Source organism: Sorex araneus, chromosome 6 (genome assembly GCF_027595985.1).
Source record: "Sorex araneus isolate mSorAra2 chromosome 6, mSorAra2.pri, whole genome shotgun sequence".
Lineage (NCBI taxonomy): Eukaryota > Metazoa > Chordata > Mammalia > Eulipotyphla > Soricidae > Sorex > Sorex araneus.
In genome coordinates, this window is record NC_073307.1 from 9,351,320 (window position 1) to 9,376,291 (window position 24,972).

The 24,972-nt window shown below is 48.4% G+C and overlaps 1 protein-coding gene across 4 annotated transcripts in view; it reads left to right on the forward strand.

The window, feature by feature from the left end:
• Nucleotides 1-1,200: 1,200 nt before the first annotated feature.
• Nucleotides 1,201-24,972, forward strand: part of UGT8 (UDP glycosyltransferase 8) — a 77,838-nt gene continuing 54,066 nt past the window's right edge. The window contains exon 1 of one of the 4 annotated variants that reach the window (XM_055142935.1): nucleotides 1,201-1,716. The gene's annotated coding sequence lies outside the window, so the exon portion shown is untranslated. Of the gene's footprint in view, nucleotides 1,717-2,252; nucleotides 2,499-24,972 lie in introns of those variants that run through there. The other 3 variants (XM_055142938.1, XM_055142937.1, XM_055142936.1) reach the window with 3 other exon arrangements.

Genomic DNA, 24,972 nt, shown 5'->3' on the forward strand with positions numbered 1-24,972 from the left:
TTTTAAGTCTTTCAAATGCATTTTAAATAAGCAATAAACTGAGCAGACGAGGACGGTTCTCTTCTGAAATCAGTTTACAAAGTTCGGGAATATCTTCCCTGCATTTTCCACAAGATTTCAAATTTCCAGTCTAATTCAAGTGTCAGTAAAGCACACTATCTTTTCTGAAAGCTTCGCTACGGAAGATTCTTTCTTGGTAGAATCTATATTCCATATAGACTCTATATTCTATATATAACACCTATATTCTATATAGATTCTATATTCTATATATAACACCTATATTGTTGCCTGCACCCCCCACCCCCAGCCCCCGCCGATAAATAATGATTTATTTATCATTAAGTAGTACTCTACACCCAAATAAAACGTCCCTTTCCTCATCCAACAGCAGACCGTCGCATCTTAGTTTTTAAGTTCGGTTTGGCCCAAGGAAAGAACGGCTTCACCGGGCGGTTAATTCCCAGTGTTTTAACTCCGTCTCGAGCCTCTCTGAGCGGCGGTAGCACTTCGGGTCCTGGAGTCTACACCCGGCTCCCAAGCTGGGATGCGCTCCCGGGATTGATGCCCCAGACTCAGAGACCGCAGGAAGGGCGACCCCCAGCCGGAAGATTCGCCCGGGTTCCCCGAGGCTCACCACCTACCGCCCTCAGCCTTTGAAAAGGCAGCGGGGCCCGGGGTGGGTTCGCGCCCCCAAACTGGACACCCCGCTTTGCTGCCTGCCCGCCGGGACGCCAAGCCGGCAAGGCCGTGCTGCAGGCGGACGTGGGTTAGAGAAAGTGGACACAGACTCGACCGAGCACAGCATCCGCGGCCCTTTCAGCCTCGCAGCAGGGATGCCACGGGGCCCGGCAGACCCAGACAATTGACTTTCTCCGGGACCCCCCACCCCAAACCTCCCGTGCTCCAGCGCTTTTCTGAGTCGCAGGGCTGGCCGATGCCTGATCCTCTAGAAAACTCTGTCCCGCACCTCCGAGTCTCAACTCCCCCCCTGCCACCCCGCTGCACCCCTCGGAAGCGTCGGAGCAGGTTGGCGAGGCTGGGGGGCGGGGGGATGATGGGGAGGAGGGAGGAGCGCTCGGGGCGCGCAGCCGGGGCGCCGGGGCTCGGGCCACCGCGTCGGGGTGGCCGCCCCGGAGAGGGGGGACAGGGGGCGTGGCCACGTGCCGGTCCCAGGGTTCCCCGCTCGGGCGCCACGCGAGGGCTCAGCCGAGAGCCAGCCGGGCCGGCCGCCGCGCGCGAGCGAGCGAGCGAGCAGCCCCCCGTCCCGGGACGCGGCGAGCGCAGGGACCCCCGGGAGCGGATCGGCGGCGGTGGCCCAGGCCGGGGGCGCGGGCGAGGCGGAGGATGCGCGGCTGAGCGCCCGGGGCCGGAAAGAGAGAGGGAGAGAGAGAGGGAGAGAGAGAGAGAGAGACGGAGCGAGGAGCGCGGGAGGAGGGAGAGGGGCGCTCGGCCGGGCGCGGGGCGGGGCGGGGCGCCGCTGGGGGGTGCCCGGGCGGCCGCGGGGAGCCGCGGGAGCGCACGGTTAAAGCGCGCGCCCTGGGCGGACGCACCGACTCTGCAGCCTCCACGCACCCGCCCCCCTCCAAAAAAAATTAATAATAACAATAATAAAATAAAACCAAAGCCACCCAGCGAGGAAGGCGGCCACCCGCGCTCCTCGAGCCTCCGGAGCCGAGTCCCGCGCCGCCGCCGCCGCCGCCCCCCGGAGCCGAGGTAACGCCGGGGCGCGCGGTTCCCACGGGCGCACGCGGGGGCGGGCTGCGAGCACGAGGAGGGGGCGGCGGGGGGCGTCGTTGCCTCCCCGCCCCGGGCGAGGGGCCGTCCCGGGAAGTTGAGGGGAAAGCGAGGTAGCGGGGGGCGTCCCGGGGGTCGGTGCCCGCACCCCTGCAGACTCCCATATGGCCGGGCCGTCCGCGGGCGCGTCCGGGGCTGGACCTTGCCCTTGACCCCGGCGGCGGCGGCGGCGGCGGCCCCGACAGCCACGGCACGGGGCGAGCGCGGGGGCGCGGGAGGGGCGCTGGAGGCTCCCCAAGTCTCCCCCACTTCGCCCCCTCGGGAGGAGGAACTCGAGTGGGGGTGCATGGGGGTGGGGAGGGTTTGAGGGTTGCTCCCCCCAGCGCGCCCCCCCCACCCTCCCCCCGTTGCACACACACACACTCGCGCGCGCGCGCGCGCTCGCCCGGCCCTTGCAGCGCCCCCAGGAGGTCCCAGGCCCGCGCCCCCCTCGGGGCGGGACCGCGGCGGGGTTCCGGGCCTGCACCCCGGGAGGACGCGCCGCCCGGAGGACGGGGCACCCCGTCCCAGGCTGCAGGGGCGAGCGCGGGCCCCGGGACGCGCCCTCCGGGCTTCTCCGAGTGTCCGCGGCGGTGCGGCGGCGCGAAGGGCGAGTAGAGGTGGCGGGGCGGGCGCGGGCCCGGGACCAGGTGGGTGAGCGGGACCCTCGGCGGCCGCCCCCTCGCACGGCAAAGTCTGGCTGCCCGGCCCGGGACCCCCAGGTTTGCACGCCCTTCAGCGTCCAGGGGCCGGGGGATGGAGAGGCGCGGCGGAGACGCGGGGCGGGGGGGATGTGCGAGAACTTTGGGGATTCTGCAGAACTACAGCCTAGCCCGGGTCCCCTTCGCCAAGAGCGTCCCATCAGGGGAGAGGGCGCCCCGCGAGGGGAAGGGGAAGGGGGTGGTGACCCCAAGTCCCGCACTACAGCTTTTTTTTTTTACTTAGGATGCACTCCTAGCACAAAACGGGGGACCACCCCCCCAGAACTCTCACTGTGTCGAATGGTTTTATTTTATTTATTTTATTTTAATTTTTTATCCCAAGATGAGTGACACGAAAGTGTGGCAGTGTGGCTCCATGCCAAGCGTGTTTCTATTTCTGATAATTTCGTGTTTTTTTTTTTTAAACAACTCTGCACCCGGATTTGGTGTTTTATTTCCATGCATCCCCAGGGGGATCAAGGGGGCCGTCTCTACCATTTGCAGGAAGGCTAGAAAGAGTTTTTAATCAGTATTTTGATATCAAAAGGACTCACACGTTAGACACCCTGAGGACTTTGAGATTAATTGAAGTCACACACCGCAGCACTGTATGGTAAGGGAATCCGGAGGTTGTGTAATTGAATTAAGTCGAAGTCAGCCCGCGCTTTTTCTGCCACAGTGAGGTCCAAGAGCAGACTTGGTGTTCACCTATAGAAACTGGCTCCTGGTAGTTTTGAGTTTTGCTTCTTGGATTGACTCTTTGTTCTGTGTTTCATTCTGGAAAATTCCATAGGGAAATTTTCTGAGTTGCATGCCAGCCACAATGCACTGTTGGCATCTAGTATCGTAGGACCTGGTAAGGCAGAAGTGTTTTTTTTTTTTTTTAAAAAACTATGATCAAGTATAATGCCATGATCTTTAGTAAAACCTGATAGTGTTTTAGGGTTGTTGACAGAAGTGAGCAAGAAAACTGTGCTTCTGACTTTTTGGAGATAAGACTCCAAGTAGAGAGTTGAACTCTTTAAATGTAAAATTTGCATTCCCCTTATGCTTGTTTTGTTCATGCCTGGTGCACATATTTGAAAGAGTAAGTGGAATAAATAAGGATAATGATAAGTTTGGGGGGGGTTCAACTCGTGTGTGTGTGTGTGTGTGTGTGTGTGTGTAAAGGGTTTGGTCACTCAGATTTAATTAAACTTACTTAAAACATTTCATGGTTATGCAAAACCATCAGATTAATTGCTGTGTAAATATTACAGGCAGAGAAAGAAAGAGTAGCACCTTCAATTCCCAAACTCTTTTTTGGAAATTTTGTGCCTATTTATCAAATAATACTTAATTTGATGCTCTCTAAATCACAATGATTTCCAAGGTGCATGAGGAAAGTAAGAAATTTTGGTTGTTTATGCAGCATATCTATGTAATACAGGTATTTAAACTTCTAATGATGTATATATAATACATATGTACAATATTTAAACATATGTAATATGTGTATATATACTATATATGCATATATAATCTGCTTAACACCATCTGAGGTGGTATTTATATGAGCATGTTTTCTGAACCTCATACCATTAATTACGGAGAAAATATGAGCCATTTAAAACAGTTTCTGTGGTTCACATTTTCCCTTGTTTCCTTGAATGTAAATGAATATTTTTGTTGGACCGTCTTATCACGAATTCATCAAGAATTGAGTAGGCTGTCCCTTGAGATGTATAGAGCTGTTTTTGTTTATAGTAAATGATCTCAGCCTACCCAGTTGAAATATTAGAATGGAGACAGACGTACCATTTTTCTTCTTATGTTTTTTCTGGGTCATCTGTGATCAGCTCTCAGTTTCTCCTGCTGTCAAGCTGTGCATGGACCTTACTGCTGTACTATATGTTGCCCTTTCTTTCTCTCTGTGAGACAATGTGCACTGTTACCTGAGTATAAAGTCTGTGCAGGGTGACAGATGCCTGCTAGTCTCATATTTTCTATGTGGGTGGACGGTGAGTGGACTGGGTGAGGTTTCTAGAAGGGGACACCGATATAAATATCGAATATAAAGATATATTTTAAATAAAAGATTTTATATGATCTCTCTCAAAGAGATTGCATTTTATTTGCAGACGGATTTTAATTGCAGACAGCTCATGGAAAATCGTTGCTGTTCTGAGATATCACTGCGGCAGCTCGTAGAAAAAAGTTGACTTCTCTAATTGTTTGCCTCGGTTGTTTTTGTTGGGACTAGGATGCTGTGATATTTCACAGCTCACCTTCCGTCAGATTTGGGTAATGTTGGTAATCTTTCCTTACTCTGCAACTCAGGAGTAAGTGTGATTTGGTAATCCCGGTGACTGTATCTGTAGCCAGTTCAATTGCTGCTCTATTTCCTCTGTCCCACCAGCCTTTTCCAGGGACTTTATTCAAATCTGATTTGTTTGGACACAGTCATTTAAATCAGTCTTGAAAACAATAGTTATCAGACCTTCCTAATTAAATATGCTTTCATTCAGCATGTATGTATTTAAGTGGTGCTATCTTATCATCTTTTGGATATCATGCTCTGAGCCTTGGATTTTCAGGCATGTGAGACCTGGAGGGTTCCAGATTTAAGAGGGGAGGACAATCGATGTAGTTTCATTAAACACCAAGTAGTTCCACAGTGCTGTAAGCACTAAGATAGAGACATACACAGAATGCTCAGGTCAGCATTTGCAAGTGGCAATTCTCTATGGAGATGGGAGATCCCGGAAGCTTCACAGAGAAGGACATGTGAAAATTGAGTCAGTTTTCCAAAAGTTTTGAGCCAGTCAGTTGTCCCACCATTGACTATTAGATGCGTCTCAAAAAATAAATAAATAAAATAAACCAAAAAAAATCTAAGAAATGAGCTTCCATAGGACCCAGGAGTTCTGCTTCTTGGTGTCTACCCCGAGGGCCCCCAAATTCAGCAAAGACATTTGCATTCCTATGTTCATTGCAGCACTGGTCACAATAGGGAAAAAAAATCTAAGTGTCCAAGAACAGACGACTGGAGAAAGAAGCTATGGTACATACACGCGATGGAATTCTCCTTGGCCCTAAGGAAAGATGAAGGCGTGTGATTTGTTGTGACATGGATGGGTCGGGAGAGTATCAAGGCTGAGTGACGTTAGCCAGAAAGATAGGGACAGATACAGAATGGTCCTCCCCAGATGTGATAGAAAGAGACACAGCAAGGGAATAACAAATGCCCAAAGGCAACAGAACCTGAGAACTGGTCTAGAGAACTGAGCCTTTTATAGGTGGAGGATGGGGGGTGCGGGGGGCGGGGGAAAATGGAACAGCGGTGGTGGTGGGTCTGGTGCTGGAATGTTGTAGCCACAAAACCTTAGCAAGAACAGTATTGTAAATCATCACACACACACACACACATGCGCACTCTGTCTCATGTCATATATATATATATATATATATATACATATGTGTTTGTATGTGTGTGTGTGTGTGTAGCACTGTATCACTGTCGTCCTGTTGTTCATCAGTTTGCTTCAGTAGGCACCAGTAATGTCTCCGTTGTGAGACTTGTTACTGTTTTTGGCATATTGAATATGCCACAGGTAGCTTGCCGGACTCTCTGAGAGGGATGGAGGAATTGAACCCGGGTCGGCCACATGCAAGGCACATATATATATATATATATATATATATATATATATATATATGTATCTATGTAATAGATGTATAAGGGATATGTGTAGATAGGGATAAGATCCTCAGGAATATGGATTCGTTTCTGTTGGGGGTTGTTTTCGGGGAAGGTGTGAAAGGATGGGAAGACCGTCTAGATGAGAACGTCAAGCAGGAATAGCCTTTGGGAAGATGTGGGGGTCCTTGATGTGATGTGGGGGTGAGGTCCTCTCACTGAAGTGGCAGCCATGACGTGGAGACTTGGCCACGCAGAAGCGAAGGGGTTGGATTTCCCAGGGTTTGGAGGGTGATGCAGAGCGGTGTAGGCTGGGGGAGGCGTGTTTGAGGAGCAAACTGACACAGCCAAGTTGTGGCCGTGTAGACTATGAAGGGCTAAGGGAAGTGGGAGTGAATGGCCGCGGAAGCACTTCACAGAAGCTCTGCGTCAAGGGGTTGGCACGCAACGCGCGGAGTGGTAAATGGGTGATGGGTGGCTGCCTAGGTGCATGCCCGCGTGGATGATGTGATTGAGCATTCCTCACCCCGGAAGGGTTTCGAAACAAAGGAAGTTGCACGGTCAGCCGGGGGAGGTCCAAAGAATGAGGGAGGGAAAACTAGGAGCTGGGGAAGATTCCAAAATCTGAGTTGGATAGAAATATGGAACAGAAATGGGGGCGGGGGGAGGGGGAGAGACAGACAGACAGACACACATACACACACAGAGACAGAGACACAGAGACAGAAACCAAAAACAGAGAGACAGAGACAGAGAGAGAGACAGACAGACAGACACACACACAGACAGAGACAGAGACACAGAGACAGAAACCAAAAACAGAGAGACAGAGAGAAAGAGAGAGACAGACACACACACACACACAGACAGAGACACAGAGACAGAAACCAAAAACAGAGAGACAGAGACAGAGAGAGAGAGAGACAGACAGACACACACACACACAGAGACAGAGACAGAGACACAAAGACAGAAACCAAAAACAGAGACAGAGATACAGAGAGAGACAGACAGACACACACACACACACAGACAGAGACACAGAGACAGAAACCAAAAACGGAGACAGAGATACAGAGAGAGACAGACAGACAGACAGAGACAGAGACACAGAGAAACCAGAAATAGACAGACAGACAGACACACACACACACACACACACACACAGAGACAGAAACAGACAGAGATACAGAGAGAGACAGACAGACAGAGACAGAGACACAGAGAAACCAGAAATAGACAGACAGACACAGAGAGAGAGAGAGAGAGAGAGAGAGAGAGAGAGAGAGAGAGAGAGAGAGAGAGAAGGTACAGCGTGAGACAGGCTTAGGGGGAGACCAACTTTCCTTCTAGTAGCTGAACCAGGAAAGAATGTGGAGAAGCACTTGGGAACGGTTCCATCCTACCTTAGGGCCCCTTTCACAGTTCTGGTTCTTCCCTGAGTGCCTCTGAGAGTGGATCAGAACCGACTTCCCTTGGCTCATCTGCAAAACGAGGGTCAGAACCCGCTGCTCCGAGGGCGGCTGTCAAGGCCAGCCGAGATCTAGCCGGCGAGCTCAGTGCCTGGAAGGGTTGCCGGGCTGTTCGTGCAATGCAGGCTGCATATGGAAAGCAGAACCTGAGCTTGGGAGGTCGAGAGATCCGTGCTTTCGGGAATACGTGCTCCAGATTCAAGGCCTGTGCATGGCGTTCTGATTGCTACTCACCACTGGACGTTGGTGGATGTGGAACACTGAGAATTCTCTGTGGTTTGAGGGCACGCCGTAAGTGTTTGTGGAGTCACGCGAAATGAGAGGTTGAGCATTTCATTTTATTTGGGGCGAAAGGAGCGGGGGTGTGGTTTGGGGCACACCCTGCAGCTGCCCACAGCTCTGTGCTCAGGCTGTAGCTGGCTGTAGGATGCGGAGGGTGGAACCTGGGCTTCCTGCGTGCAAAGTGTGTACTCCGGGCGATGAAGGAAGCTGAAGGAAGCGCTCTCTCTTTGATCCTGATGGTCAGTATTTTTTTCCTGTTAATTTTTTGGGGTCTGTGCCACATTCAGTTGGTGCCCAGAGGCTCTTCCTGGCTTGCTCGGGAATGAATCTGGGATGTGCTTGGGGTACCATACGTGAAACGAGGGATTTGAACTGAGGTCAGCTGGATGGAAGGCAGGAACTATTATTAGCTACTTCTGCCTCCTCCTTTTTCTTCTTTCCTTAACTTGGGTCCACCATGTTCAGTATTTTATGTGATTATTTATTTTTTAATGTTCAGTATTTTGAAGGTGAACTTTATGATACATGGTAATATGCTTCCATACATAGTTTTTATGGTAGTTCCTTTTTTTTTTTTTTTCTTTTTGGGTCACACCCAGAGTTGCTCGAGGGTTATTCCTGCACTCAGAAATTACTCCTGGCTGTGCTCGGGGGACCATAGGGGAGGCCGGGGGTCAAACCCAGGTTGTCCGCGTGCAAGGCCAATGTCCTGCCCACTGTACCATCTTTCCAGTCGTGTTCTGTTCTTGATTTTTGGTTCTGTCCCCAGTGCTGGGGATGACTGTCAGGATCTCACAATACAGGGCTAGTGCTCTGTTACTAAACAGCATCTCTGGTCATATATTATACGGGTATTGGATCTTCCGATCTTTCCCTCACATTCTCCAGAGCCTCACTGCTGTCCCCAGGTGTTTGGGAGTGAGTTTGATGTCCGGTGCCCATTCTGGCTGAGCACTGGCCGGAGCTTGTCAAGCACGGGGACACGTGGTTTTCAGGAAGTTTCCCCGTTAGGCTACCTGAGGGTCCCACCTGTACACTGGCCAGCTCAGTGTTAGACAGTGCCCTCAGCGTCCGCTCTCTGAGGTGACAAATGATGGATACCAAATCGAAACTGACTTAGGTCCGAGTCCTGTACTTAGGTCAGGCCCCAGATAAAAACGTTGCCTTTGGATTTATGTGTGGCAGGGTCTTGGGGCCAGTCGGCCGGCTCGCACCGGACCGGAAGTGTGCAGGGTCTGAAAACTTCTGGATTGATGGAGAGAGAATGCCGTGGAATGATTCCAGAGTTGCCCTGTCTTCTGCTTATAGCGTGGGCTGTTAATAGCTGAAATAATCAGTAGATCGCTTTTATTTTTGCTGTTAATATCGGTCTGCATTGGCTTGATTTAGATGACAGAAACGTGTCTGAAATTCCTCCGTTTAGCTGAATCAACTTACATTACAATCAATTTGGTAAATGTTTTTTGCTTTTTGGGTCACACCCGGCCACGCACAAGAGTTACTCCTGGCTCTGCACTCAGGAATTACTCCTGGCGGTGCTCAGGGGGACCATATGGGATGCTGGGATTTGAACCGGGGTCGGCTGCTTGCAAGGCAAACGCCCTACCCGCTGTGCTATCACTCCAGCCCCTGATTTGATAAATGTTTGATTTTACAGTCATGATTAGCACAAAATCTGTGTGAAATTATTTTGCGTGTTTCAATTCTAGTTTGAAGAGATTTAATACTTACGAATGGTTTTAAGAAAATATGTCTTCATTATTACATAGTCTAATTTGCTTTAATAAGTAATAACTATGGCAGATTTTCCTCTAAGTGAGACATTTATATTTATATAGTGTGCTCCCAGGAATATACAAATGAATATTAAAAACAAAAGTAGAGTCAAATGCATCAATAAGCTGTATTGTAATGCGTTCCTGAAATTTTATGGGAATTCAGTTTTTGTTAATTGAATAGTTTTGTTAATTAAATTAAATGTATAGTTTAAATTTTTCCAAGTACATGGAGAAATTATGGTAACAGTTACTTGTGAATACAGATAGTGGGTGTAAAGATGTTTGATATGTTTCTTTTGATATGTTTTTTGCATAGTCAAAATATTTGACAGTAAAACAATGATTTTGTAAAATCACTGCAGTAAAAAAAAAATCACAGGATAGTGACTTTTGAGCCTCTTGGCTTTGAAGGGTGCTAAGATGATTGCTATTGAAAGCCACAGAAAATAAATCTATAGAAAGAATTCTAGTCTGAACCATCACGTTCACAGAATTAAAATCTCTGGATAGCCTTAAGCAAATACAGGTAACAGCCACAATAAAAAGTTGGCCCCACCTCTGGGCCTCACTAGGAACCTTGTCACGCCTTCCAGAAGTTTCTGAAGTGTTGAAATTCAAGCTCAGGGCTTCATCCGGTTCTACAGGGCACCTTCATCTTCATCTCCCCTGGTTCAGAAGCCGAAGCATGGACCAGAAACATTTTTGGTGTATTAAGAGGGTTAGTGATGGATTCCGTGTCTGTCCTCTGCCTTCCTGCCGTGAAACTTTCCAGGGGCCGGCGGTTCCTTGGGCCCTTGGCCTGGGCTCTGCAGCTCTTTGCATAGCTTTTGCATTTGTGCAGCTGCGCTCACCTGCAGATCCTGGAGCCGGCTGGGGAGAGGAAAACTAGCCCGACAGGTTTGCCTTTCCATTTCCAAGGGGGTGGGGACAGGCCGCGTCATTGGTGGAGCCGGTGAAGGGTGGAAACTATTTTAAGGAATATTGATGCAGCTCCCTGACCGTTTTTTTTTTTTTCCCCCTCTGGGCTGCGTGCACCATCCTTTTGGGACGCTTGTTTGAGACTCTGTTTTCATGATGCTCAGGTACAGGGAAGGAGAAGTAAGAAACCGGAATAAAGACAAGGGGGAGATGGGAAAAGGAAAAACAATAGAGGAGGAGAGAGATAAAAAAAAAAACCCACGCAAGGGCCAGGACAGTTGTTGGCGCTTTGTGTGAGCTGCGTGTATCCTCGGAGAGGTCACGGTATTGATCTGAGAACGCGGTTCAGTGAAAAACGACACCGCCATGGGCATGGGCTGGGGTCAGGGCTGAAGTTAATTAAGGTGATTAGGAGGATTGATGGCAGCATGTTAGCGTGTCGCCCATCCAGCCTTATCTGGGACGCACTCGGCTGCCCATCAGCGGTCATAAAAGATAGAGCCTCATTCATTCTGTCATAGTCTTCTTTACCTAGTCGCTGCCACTCTCGTTTTAGAGACTGTGACTTGGGGAGCATTCTGAAGGTCCCCGGGACTGTCTTTAGGGGGATCTGATGTTAGAAGTGGCTTGTCCAGAGCCTTTTATTTATTTATTTATTTATTTATTATTTTGCTTTTGGGGTCACACCCAGCAATGCACAGGTAATTCCTGGCTCTGCGCTCAGGAATTACCCCTGGCGGTGCTCAGGGGACCATATGGGATGCTGGGAATCGAACCCGAACCCGGGTCGGCCGCATGCAAGGCAAATGCCCTACCCGCTGTGCTATCCCTCCAGCCCCATTGTCCAGAGCCTTTTAAATAGCCTCAGCTCCTTCCCCACCATCACTCCAGCCGGCTGAGAATCCCTCCTCCTGAACGCCCTGGGTTGGGACTTCACTCGTCTCTCTGCTTGAGCCTGTTCCTCACCCAGCATCCTTCTCCCCCCCCCCCCCATCACCCCCCTCTCCCCGGCGCTGGAGGGGCAGTACAACAGGTAGGGCATTTGCTTTGCATGCGGCCCACCCCGCATCAATCCCCAGCACCACCCATGGTCTCCGCCCACCCACCCACCTCAGCACTGCCAGGAGTAAATTTTTGAGTGCAGAGCCAGGAGTCACCCCAGAGCATCGCCTCTGCCGGTGTGGCTCAAAACACGAAACAAAACCTCGACACAGTTTTTTCCTTTCATCCCAGAACTTCTCCTACACCCCTCCCCGCCGCAGTGACCTCACATTGAGTACTTTTAGGGGAGTCCCAGGGCTCAGATTTCTTACCCACTCTCTCCACACCACTCTCTTCCTGTCCCACCCCCCCCCCCCCCTCAGCTGAAGCTGATGACCCCGCGCCGCCTCCCAGTGGGCTTCAGCCTTCTCTGGTGACCCTGTGACTGCCTGCACTGCTTCACTTCTCACTGCCTGGGCTTCTCTTGCCCCCCATGCCCTTGACCTTCGTTACCCTCCTCTCCTCCCCTCTGGCCCTACCTGTCCACGCACGCCTCCCCGCAGAGCCATTGGACAGCGCCCTTCACCGCCACACTGGAAAGGCATAGAGCCATCTGGAAAGCCTGGCCCTCTGGCTTCTGGGCTGTCGGGCCGGGTTTGATCACGCTTTCGGGGTTTCATGGACCCCTCAGCGTTTGTTTCAGGTTATCTTGCCCTGCCCTGAACCAGACAGAACCAAGGGCTGCCCTGGTGCTCAGCGCACTCTGCTTCCCGCCTCCCGGCCAGAGTTGATTGGGTGCTCAGGGTCCTCAGGCTGTCGCCTCCCAGCCTCCTGCTTTTTCTTGGAATTTCCTGTCCACCCATTAATTCTCTAAGCAGTGTTGAGCTCTCTCGAGTGTGGACTTTTTTTTGCTTTATGGGTCACACCTGGCGATGCACAGGGGCTACTCCTGGCTCATGCACTCAGGAATTACCCCTGGCGGTGCTCAGGGGACCATATGGGATGCTGGGAATCGAACTCGGGTCGGCCGCGTGCAAGGCAAACGCCCTCCCCGCCGTGCTATCGCTCCAGCCCCAAGGGTGGACTTTCTTGCTGAGTGTTTTCAGCTTCCCTGCACACTGAGTGGAGATAAGGCAGCCCATTATCATCAAAATGACACTTCGGTGCCCCATAAGGCAGTGAGTGCCTGAAAGTTTTTTTGATTTTGATGCTTTGTCCCTCAAACCCCGTCTTTCAAACATGAAAGAAACAAAAATTCTTTGTTTCTAAAAGAATTTTTTGGATGAGGCAGGAAAAGTGCGTCGGCTATCCCTGGTGGTGCTCAGAGTTTACTCCCAGATATGTGCTCAGGGATCACTCCTGGGAGGTTCAGAAGACCATATATGGGGTGTCCTGGACTGGACCAGGGTCATATGTGGTGTCCTGGACTGGACCAGGGTCACCCCCTGTGCTGCCTCTGGCCCAAATGACAGATTCTCAATGGCAGTCTTCTGTAGATGGGAGATATTTGGAAAATGGGAGAAACAGAGTTAAATCCTTCGGGAGATCTTATTAAAGGTTCTTTGAACTCCTAGTTATACTATTCTAATGCTTCCTTCGGTTTTCCTTCTTACAGTTACCTGGGGCTTCTAATAGGTGGACGTACATTCATTACTAATTCTAGGTGAGACTAATTACAGGAAATAATGACAGATGACTAAGCCTGGTTAATTTTAGTGTGTATTGGAGAGTACGTTTGCCAAGTGTCATGAAACAGTGGTTGAGGAAAGAGGAACATCTGGCTCCTCCTTTCCTACAGACAAACCTTACATACGAGACAGCAACCCAGGGAGGTTCCCTTCTCCCGCCTCTCCTGTATTTCATTCTTCCCTTGGTAACTGCAAAGTGCTCTACTCCAGAGATCTCTCCTGTCCCCTGCGTGCAGTAGTAGGGCTAAGAATTAAAGCATCTCTTTAGCAATAACTGTAATAATAACAGTAATAAAAACCAGGTTAGGTGAGACTGTTAATACACAAACGATGCCTGACTGTAATTTGCCCGTTTTAGATACTCCCTGTGAGCACTGGGAGGTCGCTGATTCTTGGAGGACTGAGACTTTATTCGGATGCCTGCTTTGGAATGATTCAAATTTCTAAACTATGGGGTTTTTCTTTTCTTCTCTCTTCTCTTCTCTTCTCTTCTCTTCTCTTCTCTTCTCTTCTCTTCTCTTCTCTTCTCTTCTCTTCTCTTCTCTTCTCTTCTCTTCTCTTCTCTTCTCTTCTCTTCGGTTTGTGTGTGTGTGTGTGTGTGTACTGTCACACACGATGATGCTCATGAGTTAGTCCCAGTTCTGCATTCAGGAATTACTCCTGATGTTGCTCAGGGGACCTTATAGATGCTGGGGATTGAACCCGGGTCAACTGTTGACCACATGTAAGGTAAATACCCTCCCCACTGTACTGTCTATCACTCCGACCCCAGAAGATGAAATTTTGATCTGAAGTTTTCCCCTATATTCATTATGGTATTCTGCTAATTAAAATCCCAGTAAAAGAGGGTTGTGTATGCCCTAATGGAACATTTAAAAATGTGACACAAGGGTCAGAGAGAGAGAGAAAGAGAGTACAGTGGGTAGGGTGTTAGCCTTGCAGGTAGTGGACCCAGGTTCAATCCCTGGCATCCTGTTTGGTCCCCAAGGACTGCCATGAGCAATTCCCGAGAGCAGAGACAGGGATAAAGCTAGAGCATCACTGGATGTGGCCCCCAAACTAAAAACAAATAAGAACATGTGATACCAGCATCATTTACAACCATTATTTTATTTTGATTTGGGGGCTACATAGGATCATGCTCATGGGCTACCCCAGGCTCAGTGCTTGGGACCCTTCCTGCTGTATTTAGGGTGGGGGCATATGGGGCCTCCTGCATGCAGGTCTTGAATGCCAGCCTATGAGCATCACATTTTCAAAGATCATATGCCTGTCTGAGCCTCAGACCTCATATAATGTCAGTGATATGATGGATGGAAATTGCCCATATTTGTTTAAGGATTGTTTAAGGCTCATCACAAAAATACTGCCTTATTGTTTGCTAAATGTCGGTGGCATGATACAGGTCTCAGGAGATAACTGGAACTCTTCTTGAGGTGCAGAAAAAGAAACTTACACCTTATATATGCAAAATATCTATCTAGATAGATACCCCCATTGCATGGATATGTATATTCATGTGTATTTTGTATTATTTTTGGAGACCAGAGGTTTCAAGACGGAATGCAATGCTTATTTGTTTGTTAGTAGTTTGGGACCCTAGACTGTAGCGATAGCACAGCGGGTAGGGCATTTGCCTTGCACACGGCTGACCTGGGTTTGATTCCTCCATCCCTCTCGGAGAGCCCAGCAGGCTACCAAGAGTATCCCGCCCGCACGGCAGAGCCTGGCAAGCTCCCTGTGGCATACTCTGATATGCCAAAAACAGTAACCACAAGTCTCCCAATGGAGACGTTACTGGTGCCCGCTCGAGCAAATCGATGGGCAACAGGACGACAGTGCTACAGTGCTACAGTTTGGGACTCTAGTGCTAGTTTTCAGGGCTTACTCCTGGCTTTGCTCAGGGGTCATGCCTGGCGGTACTCAGGGACCGTACATGGTGTAGGGGATTGGACAGGACCAGCCATCTGCAAGGCAGGCACCTAAAGCTCTGGACTATCTTTCCGACCCCAGATCACTCTGTATTTTCGAGCTAGCCATGCAATAAAGGTGGAACTTATTTTAGTGCTACCAGTTTCCTTAAAAAGAAAGAAATTAAACTGCTGGGACCACACCCGTGGAGCTCAGGGGCTATTGCTGGCGCTGAGTGAGGGGACCATATGGTGTCTGGCCAGGGTCAGCTGTGTGCAAAGCAAGCACTTTACTTCCTGCGTTATCTCTCTGGACCATTTTTCACTTGTTTCCTTAGCATCTACCAATCTGGTCTTTTATGAAGCAAATCCTTTCAGTCTCCTTAAGCATATTCAGAAACTCATTTGTCCTAAGTTGTATAATTGTAAGAGATCTCCAAGGCTGTCTACTGGAGCAGTCTCACCTGTCAGAGGGAGAAAATTGTAGAAATGAAATTACTTAGTCTAACACAACAGGCTTCCAGATTTTGGAGTGATTTTGGACGCAGGTCATTTAAGTTTTTATTTTCCTTTCATTATAGGACTTCTTTTGCCAGCCCTTTAAAATACGATTTTCATAATTCAAATGACTTGAAATGTGAGTCACCTGTACACACAGTCTCAGGTTATCCAAATACGATGCATGTCCCCCAAACCAAAAATTTAAATACACTGACGTTTATTTGGATATCTATCTAAAGTAGTATCGATCGTATTTTATTAATACACTCATTTTCAAATTTGTTTCTAATTGGTACAATTAAGTTGGGTATATATTTCTTCTCAGATTCCTTAACAGCCTCTCTGCTATTTTTTTTTTCCCTAAAAGAACAGACCAAACAGGAAACACCTAGGAATCAGCACTGTGAGAGCAACCAGAGATATTAGATTTTTTTTTCCCCGATGTGGGGGAGGCGGGCCACAGGAGTGGGGCTCATGTTCTGCACTCATGTCTCACTCCTGGCAGTGTCCTGGGGACCGTGCGTGCTGCCCAGGATTTGAACCAGGGCTGGCTGGCATTCAAAGCAAGCGCTTTCACCCCTGTATTCTCTGTCCTGCCCCCAGGGATATTGTTTTGTACACTAGAGAAGCACCTCATTAGGTGATTAAATTTGCGTGTTTCATATTGTAGAGTGTAACCTAAGCATTAGGCTGATCCGGACACTCAGGTTTAAGCGTTTGCTGAAGCCTTTCTTCTCGGCATCCGTGCCCGTGTGGATGAGGCACCGGGGGCGGCGGCTGTGAGCGCCCTGAGTCTTGTCCACGGTTCATACCTCTGTTTTCTGGGGTTCACCATCTCCTCCCACCCAATGATGTGGCAGAAGGGCCCTGGCTGTGGGCCAGCTCCTGCTGGTAAGCAAGAGCCCCGGGTGTCTCCTTACAGCTGTGCCACCTGCCCACAGATGTCTGCTGAGATAACTCCAGCCCCTGCTGGGGGAGGGAAGCCCAGACAGAGCGTGTGGAATATGCCACGGTAGCGGCCGCCGACACCGGGACCAACGTTTTTCACTCATCATCCCCCCCCCCCCCGCCCTCCCCTCCTTAAACAGGCCACTTCCTGTGAAGTCCCAGGTGCAGAACGGACGTTTGGAATGACATCGTTCGTGGTCTTCGTCCTTGTGGTATTTGGTATCCAGAAACAGAGACCTGCTGATGTGGTACCTCTGAAGGGTTATGCCAGCTTGCTTTTCCTTCAAGTGACAGCGCCAGGAGTGGGATAACAGGAACAGAATGGTCTCCCTTCTGCCCTTGCAAGTGATTTGATAGCCTCCCTCCCCCCCACTTTTTTTTTTTTGGTTTTTGGGTCACACCCGGCGATGCACAGGGGTTACTCCTGGCTCTTCACTCAGGAATTACCCCTGGCGGTGCTCAGGGGACCATATGGGATGCTGGGATTAGAACCCGGGTCGGCCGCGTGCAAGGCAAACGCCCTACCCGCTGTGCTATCGCTCCAGCCCCGCACTTTTTTTTTTTTGAAAAGTAAAAGTGCCTTAGAAATTTGGACTAAAAGTCTCTGAGAGTTGCTTTGGATTCATTCATTGTATGAAACTGCTGAGCTGGGACCAGACTTTATCTTTCACTTGTATTTCTGGAATGAAGGTCTTCACTTCCGTCACAAGTTAAGTTTCCCCCGCCCTTACTGGCGGGGACCAGGCATTTGGTTCCAGTGGTGACCTTTGGTGGTCTGAGAGTTCCCTCTCTTTAGTTCTCCGCTACCCACAGCTAAGCGGAGCTGTTCTCCTCCCAGAGAAGGATTTTCGCTCGTACCCTCTCCTCGGTGGCTCTCAGCTAATTAAAGACGCGAGGCTGTTGCTGCATGACTACTTTGGGGAAGATGGGAGGGAGTCTGGACCAACCGCACGAGGCCTTCATCTTCTCAGTCATCCCTCTCCATCCTCCCTCCAACGCGAGTTGTTGGTGTTTCTCTTTCCACAAGCCGCACGAGACCACAATTCACTTTCGAGCACAGGCATAAAAAAGAGAAGTGTTTGCAGCCGGGCTGTTTAACAGCGCCGTAGCAACACAACTGGGTTTCTCCCCCACTGGGCCCACGGTCCGAGGGGGAGGTTTTGTTGATGTGATTTTCAGTTTAATTTCTTCCCTCTCTTCACGTGACGGGATCATGAACAGGGCTGAGACGGTTTACAAGTGGACACGGTCGAGGCGGAGAGTGAGAGCAGGAGGTAGGGCAGTGCCTTCTATGCGGCTGCCTCATGCAGGACAACTCTGGTTCGAATCTCCAGTGGCACCCCACGTGAGCACTGAGATAGGAGCACTGAGCACTGAGCTATGAACAGACCTCGAACCCTGCTGGGTGGCCCCTCCCATCCCCAGGGACACGTTAGCCCAGTAAACTGAGACCCTGTTGTGCATGCGGGATGCCACGGTTCAGTCTCCCACGTTGCCTGGTCCTCTGAGGGCTGCAGGGATCAAGCCCTGAGCACAGAGAGGAAGTAGCTCCTGAGCACTGCCGGGTATGACCCCAAGCCTCAGCCCCTCCCCCTAAAAAGGATATGCGAAGGAGTGGGGATAGAACCCAAGCAGTAGAGTGCTCAGCACGCCTGCGGGAGGTGCCGAGTTCGATTCCTGACACTGGGGAGGGAATAAACATGGACAGTGAAGCCCTGTGGTCCTTGGGAGGCCCGGGTTTTGCTTCGTCCCTGCTCTGTAGTCTTCCTCCTCTGTCCGCGGAGAGCAGCTGTTTGGGACGCCGTGTGGTCTGAGCACCAGTGAGATGATGCTCGTAAAGCCTGGGCCGGGGTAGGGGGCAGACGGGTCCCTCCGAGGGCCGCTGCCTAATGATAGTTCAGTGTGAGGAGGTGAGTTCCAAGCGCTCTGTAGGCGACCGGCTCCTTCCCGGATTGCCCAAGACTTTCGCTTCCTGGGAAAGCCCCGCCTCGTGGGTTCCCCACCGGTCTGGCCCGAGCAGGTCGAGGACTCTCGGTGGCTTCAGGGGCATCGCACACAGTGGCCTGGATGGAGGCGGGTTGGATAGTCGAGTCGGGGCCCCGTCTACACAGCCCACCTGGTGTTACTCATCACCGTGTTCCCAAACATGGGAGTTGTGCGGGTCTCCCAGGATGCGCGTTACGGCTCCAGCAGCTCCAGAGCCTGGGAAGGGTGGTCTCCAGTTTTGTAACAAAATGTGGAAGGAGGGGCTGGAGTGATAGCACAGCGGGTAGTGCATTTGCCTTGCACGCAGCAGACCCAGGTTCGATTCTCAGCATCCCATATGGTCCCCTGAGCACCGCCAGGAGTAACTCCTGAGTGCAGAGCCCAGAGTAAGACCTGGGCATTGCAGGATGTGACCTAAAAGGTAGAAAAAAATTCAAGGAAAGAGAAACTCCTGAGTTAGAGGGAAAGAGGGCAACGCTACATCCGAGGTGTCTCGAGTGCTCGTGCAGGGCACCCCGGAATCCCAGGTTTCTTTCCGTGTTCTTGGTGGTATTTCATTTAAGGGGTCTTTTTGGGGTTATTTATCATGGTGAGGGTCTTTGGGGACTATTTATGATGGTTCCCAAAATGATCAGGAGCATTTTTTTTACCTTTATGAATTTTCTGTGGTATGTTCGTGTGTTCCTGTTGCAGATTTTAGTCCATGTAAACCGCTGTTGCCTGAGAATCTGTTTTCCCTCCTTCTCTTGTTCTAATGACTGGGGAGGCATCACGTTTGCCAGTGAGGGTTTGGGTCTGCAGCAAAGTGACGTCTGATAACCCTCCTTATCTTGCCCCAGTTCACCTAAGTGCCAGACCCTGTGGAATGCCTTGGCCATCCCTGTTAAAGCTGGCATCGTTTTGTCTCCTGGGTACAAGCATATATTAGAGAAGACGGGGTGAGATGGATAGACAGATTGGCATTTGTAGAGTCTTGGACACACGTATTTTCCTCAATATTCTGGCAGTGGGGTGCAGTCAAGTATCAGTGGAATGTGAGAAGCCAAGAGAACATTTGGAGGAGGGTGACCCATTCCTGGCTAGTGCTAGAGAATTCCAAATAGACAAGTGCTGGGGGGGACAAGAGCAGTTGTGTGAGCACTAAGTCACCTGGACAGTGAGTGTGACCAGAGCTGTACTGGGCTCAGTGGCTAATGGTAGTCACTTTGGGAGCAAGTGGAGCCCTGGACGTCGAAGCTGATGGACGTCTGCTGCAAAGGGGCGGTGTGTGGCAGGAAGATTTGCACTTCAGAGCAAGCCCAGCAAGTGTGGGATGTAGATCACCTCTTTTTGGTAGAAAATGAAAACAGTTGAAAATGTAAATGAGAAAAGAGAACAATCAATTTGACAATGAAAATTTACTACTGGTCATAGTTTGCTACTGTTATTTTAATTATGTGATGTACTCTCTATATAATAAATATAATTTTTTTTTTTTGCTTTCTAGTGTTATGGGCATTATCTCACAGTAAACTTCCTTTAAAAATGTTCTGTAATTTGGTGGTTGTAAAATGTACGATAATTTGATGAATCCTCCACTGCTAAGCTGGCAGTGGTTCCTGGCTTGTTTGCACTGGAAGTGAATGTAGGGAAGATCTGCATGGGTTGGTATTTCTGATCTTAAGTTTTGTAAATGTGAAATAATGTGTGGGTTGTTTTTTAGAATATTTGCACCAATATATATATATTTTTACCAACTACTGCCTGGTCTGAGCGTTATCATGGCGACTTATCACATCCTTGCCAATTATAGAAAGGGCTAATCTATTTTGTTCATTTGTTCAACCATTTAGCAGAATTTTGGCTCTAGGTCACTGGATACTCTACTGGTGGTGGGGATAGGGGGGTGTGGTCAGGTAGGCAGTCTGACAGGGTGGGTTAATTTGTTCACAGGGAATTAGTGGTAAGATAGATCTAGTCAATGGATCACATAGAAGGAATTGTCAGTTCGCATCCACTTTATTATGTGGGGTTAGACCACATCAAATGGTGCTCAAGGGCTGCTCCTGTGCTCAGGCCTTGGAGGACTATATTGAACCAGGGTCAGCCGCATGCAAGGAAAGAGACTTGCTTCTTATACTGTCTTCCTGGTCCAAACTTATGTCCGTTTTAAAGGACACAGAAGAAGGGCTAGTGGGATGGTGAATCCTGTCCTGGGGTGGAGTGTTGTACGTAGGCACGGAAGGTGTTGTGAGATGGAAGAGCCATAAACAGTCGGCCTTAGGAGGGTGTGCCAAGAACCGCTCTGAGAAGGTAACGCATCTCCAAAGCAATAGTGGCATTATTCTCTTGCCCCGAATGATTTATGGAAGTGCTTCGGGATGCTAGCTGTCTCTTGTGATGTATGTGCAAGTTGTATCTATAGGATATTAGTTTTCATTTAAGTTTTGTTCATAGTATGTTTGATGCATCCATATTCTTTTTGATTGGCTAGCTTAGTTTTATTAATTTACATCATTCCAGGTCTCCTTATTTTTATTATTATTTTTATGTATTTTTATTAATTAATTTATTTTTTAATTAGTGAATCACCGTGAGGGTACAGTTATAGGTTTATACATTTTTGTGCTCATATTTCCCTCATACAAAGTTCGAGAACCCATCCCTTCACCAGTGCCCATTCTCCACCACAATTTATTATTATTTTTAACTTATATTCAGAAATTACCAGTCGGACGTTTGCCTTGCACGTGACCGACCCGGGTTCGATTCCTCCGTCCCTCTCAGAGAGCCTGGCAAGCTCCCTGTGGAGTACTCGATATGCCCCAAACAGTAACAACAAGTCTCACACTGGAGACGTTACTGGTGCCCGCTCGAGCAAATCGATGAACACCGGCAGGACAGACAGACAGTGCTACCTTTAAAAGAACAGTCAGGTTTGAAAAAGAGTGTGCAAGAATTTCCACAGACCCACCATCCTCTAATATCCATATCCCACCCTGGAGTGGTACTTTTCTTTTTTTCTCATTGTGTTTTGTTTTGTGTTTGCACCCGGCTGTGCTCAGGGCTTACTCTTGGCTCTGCGTTCAGGATCACTCCCCGGGTAAGCATAGAGTTTGTAGCCTTTTCTGTTTGAGTTCTTCCACTTAGTAATAAACAGAAACGGTTCCTCCGTGTCTGCTCATGACTTGATCATTTAGTAGTGAATAACATCCTGCTGTCTGGATGTTCCTAAGTTTATTTACCTGTCACCTACTGAAGGGCATGGTGGCTGAGTCCGGCGTTGGCAATCATGAACGAAGCCGTTAAAAACATCTCTGTGTGGGGTTCCGTAAGGACATAAATTTTCACTCTTTTTGGTAAATACCAAGGAGTGCCACTGCGCGACTGTTTGGAAGGGACATGTCTTGTTTGATAAGAAGCATCCACTTGTGTTTTCAAGTGGCCACATTTTCACCAGCTCCAGATGAGAATTCCTTTTCCTCTGCATGCTTCTCTTTCTCGTATGTTCTCATATTCTGGGTTTGGGCCATTTTGACAGCTCATTGTTTAATCTGCATGATGTGGAATATCCTCTCACGTTCTTATTTGCTGTCCATTTGTTATATTTGGCAATGTGTCTGCAAAGGGCTTTCAAGTCAGGCAATCCTGTCTGTGTTTAAGTTTTTATAGTTGTTTGCATATTTTGAATAAGGCTGACAAAATGTATCCTTCGCAGGTACTTTTTTCTCAGTTTGTGCCTTGTCTTCTTACTCTTTTTATCTTTCTCAGAGTAGGTTATTTTTAATGTTAATGAACTTAATCAATAGATAGACTTACTGATTTAGACTCCTCAGCACTTCATTTTCTGTGGATAGTTATACTCTGTGATCCACTGCAATATTTATGAATGTTGATATAGTCCCTAATAATTTTGATACAAACAATAGAACACACCTATGCAAGTAATATATCTTTGTTGAAAATCCGTACCTTTTCAGGAAGAACTTTGACCTTGTAAAGATATAGTAAGCCATTATTTTAGAGGCTATTTTACTATTTTTGAATAGTAATTTTTAGGATCCATGTGTACATAATGCATGTACTCTTAAAGTCTGATTTTAGCATGGTGATGCTAGCACATGTAGTTACTCAAAATAAAATTTTAAATTGAGTTTCTTAGTCTCATTACTTTTGAGTTCTTCAGTTGAGGTTACTGTATTGGACCATTTCATTACCACGGAAGGTTCTAAGAGTTCTACAATACTTAGATTGTAGATCAAAATTACCATTTTGTATGACTTCTTTTAACCTTGTGGTATTTTATTGAAGTAGAAGAAAGAAAATCGAACCCAGTGCAAGCATTTCTCTATATTATTATTTTTATTTTGTTTCTTGTTATTTGTGATAGATCAAATAATACTCTTCACTGTAGCTTTATGAATTATTGGTGCTCCTTGTCTTATTAAATGCAAAAACTAAATGCAAACCTACTAGCAATCACCTGTATTTGGACCGCTGACCAGTGTCTTGGGACCTGCAGTGACAAGCAATATTCATCAGAGATAGGATAAAAACTGCTGAAATAACTGATTTGCATTAATTTAATTTTAGGAATGTGTAATGCCAGACTAAAAATTTCTCATGTGTTTCTCTTTCCATATTGCATAGGGGCAATACTAGAGAGATACATTAGAGGCTGACAAAAAAGTAAACACAGTCCTGGAAAGTTTGTTCCCCAGTGGTTCCTTAATTCTCTTCCTCTGTCAACTTGAATCATGGAGTTAAACTCATTTCAGGACTATAGAAACCACATTTTCTCCAATTTTTTTAGCCCTACTATTTATTCAAGCAATCTTTTTTTTTTCTTTTTGGGTCATACCTGGTGAGGTACAGGGGTTACTCCTGGCTCTGCACTCAGAAATTACCCCTGGCCGTGCTCAGGGGACCATATGGGATGCTGGGATTTGAACCCGGGTCAGCCGCGTGCAAGGCAAATGCCCTACCCGCTGTGCTATCGCTCCAGCCCCTATTCAAGCAATCTTTAACACAGACTTTGTGTGTGCCTATATTATGACATTTTTGTTCACCTTTAATGATTGATTGTCATCGCATTTTGAGAATTCTCTGAAAATATCTGGAGAAGAGGGGAAGGACAGCTGGAAATATGTTGTATTTTATACTTGCATTTTTTTTTTCCAGTTTATGCTCCTAACTGGTGATGCTCAGGGACTACTTCTGGCCTTGCGCTCAGGTCAGGGGGATTTCCTAGTGCGTGGATGCCAGCAGTTCAACTTGGAGTGCTGGGCTTGAACTCGGGTCAGCTGCATGCAAGGCAAATGTTTACCCTCTGCACTGTCTCCTTGGGCCTATACTTCCGTCTTGATTTTCTGAAGACTCTTGTTTAATTGCTATTGGTTTCGTATTTGTTGTTGTTTATTTGTTTGTATGAGTGTGTGTGTTTAAGGTTGTCTACACTGAGTTTGAAACGTTGAGAGGGGATAGTTGCTGAGACTACATTTACCTGATGGAGATTCACAGTCGCTGATGGCTCAGGAAGATGATGATGAAAAGAGATTGTGATTTGGTGATTTGCTTATAACCTAATTTGACTGTTTCTTGAAAAATTCCCATTTTGCAGGGTTTGTTAATTGTTTATACTCTTTCCTTACTCTGTAGCGTCTAAGGAGGCACATTGGAAAGCAGAGTGAGAGCTTGAGTGCTCTGGTGACCTCACAGGCTGGGGACTTATCTGTGAAAATGACTGAGTTTGATTCTTAACTCTTGTTCCTCATCAGCCATTCTCTCACCCGCCCTTTGCCAAGCTGTGTTTTGTAGCCCCTGAAATGTTTATAAATGTTGTCGTCCCTAAGAACTTTGATGCTAAACACTTAACAGCCACATGCGAATGATACATGGTCCTAGAACTAATCAAGTTAAATTATATTTCAGCTTATGTTAACACTGCCATCAATTCTGTGTTTTAAGAGTACAGCCTTTCAGAGCCAGAGCGATAGTACAGTGAGAAGGTAGGGCGTTTGCCTTGCATGTGGCTGACCCGGCTTCAAACCCCATGCCTCCTATAATCCCCCAAGCCCCACCAGGATTGACTCCTGAGCACACAGTCAGGATTAAGCCCTGAGCACCCCAGGGTTTAGCCCCCCCAAAAAAAACGAACGAAAAAAGCACTATTTTTCCGAAGGCTGGAGCAATAGGAGAGGGATGAAGGCTCTTGCCTTGTGAGTAACCAACCCCACTTCCATCCCTGGACCACATGCCACACCCCACCCCCACCCCCCACGCTGAGTCCTGCCAGGAGTCATCCCTGAGCTCAGAGCCAGGAGTCGGCCCTGCGCACAGCTGGGTGTAGAACCAACACCACCCCCTCCGCAGC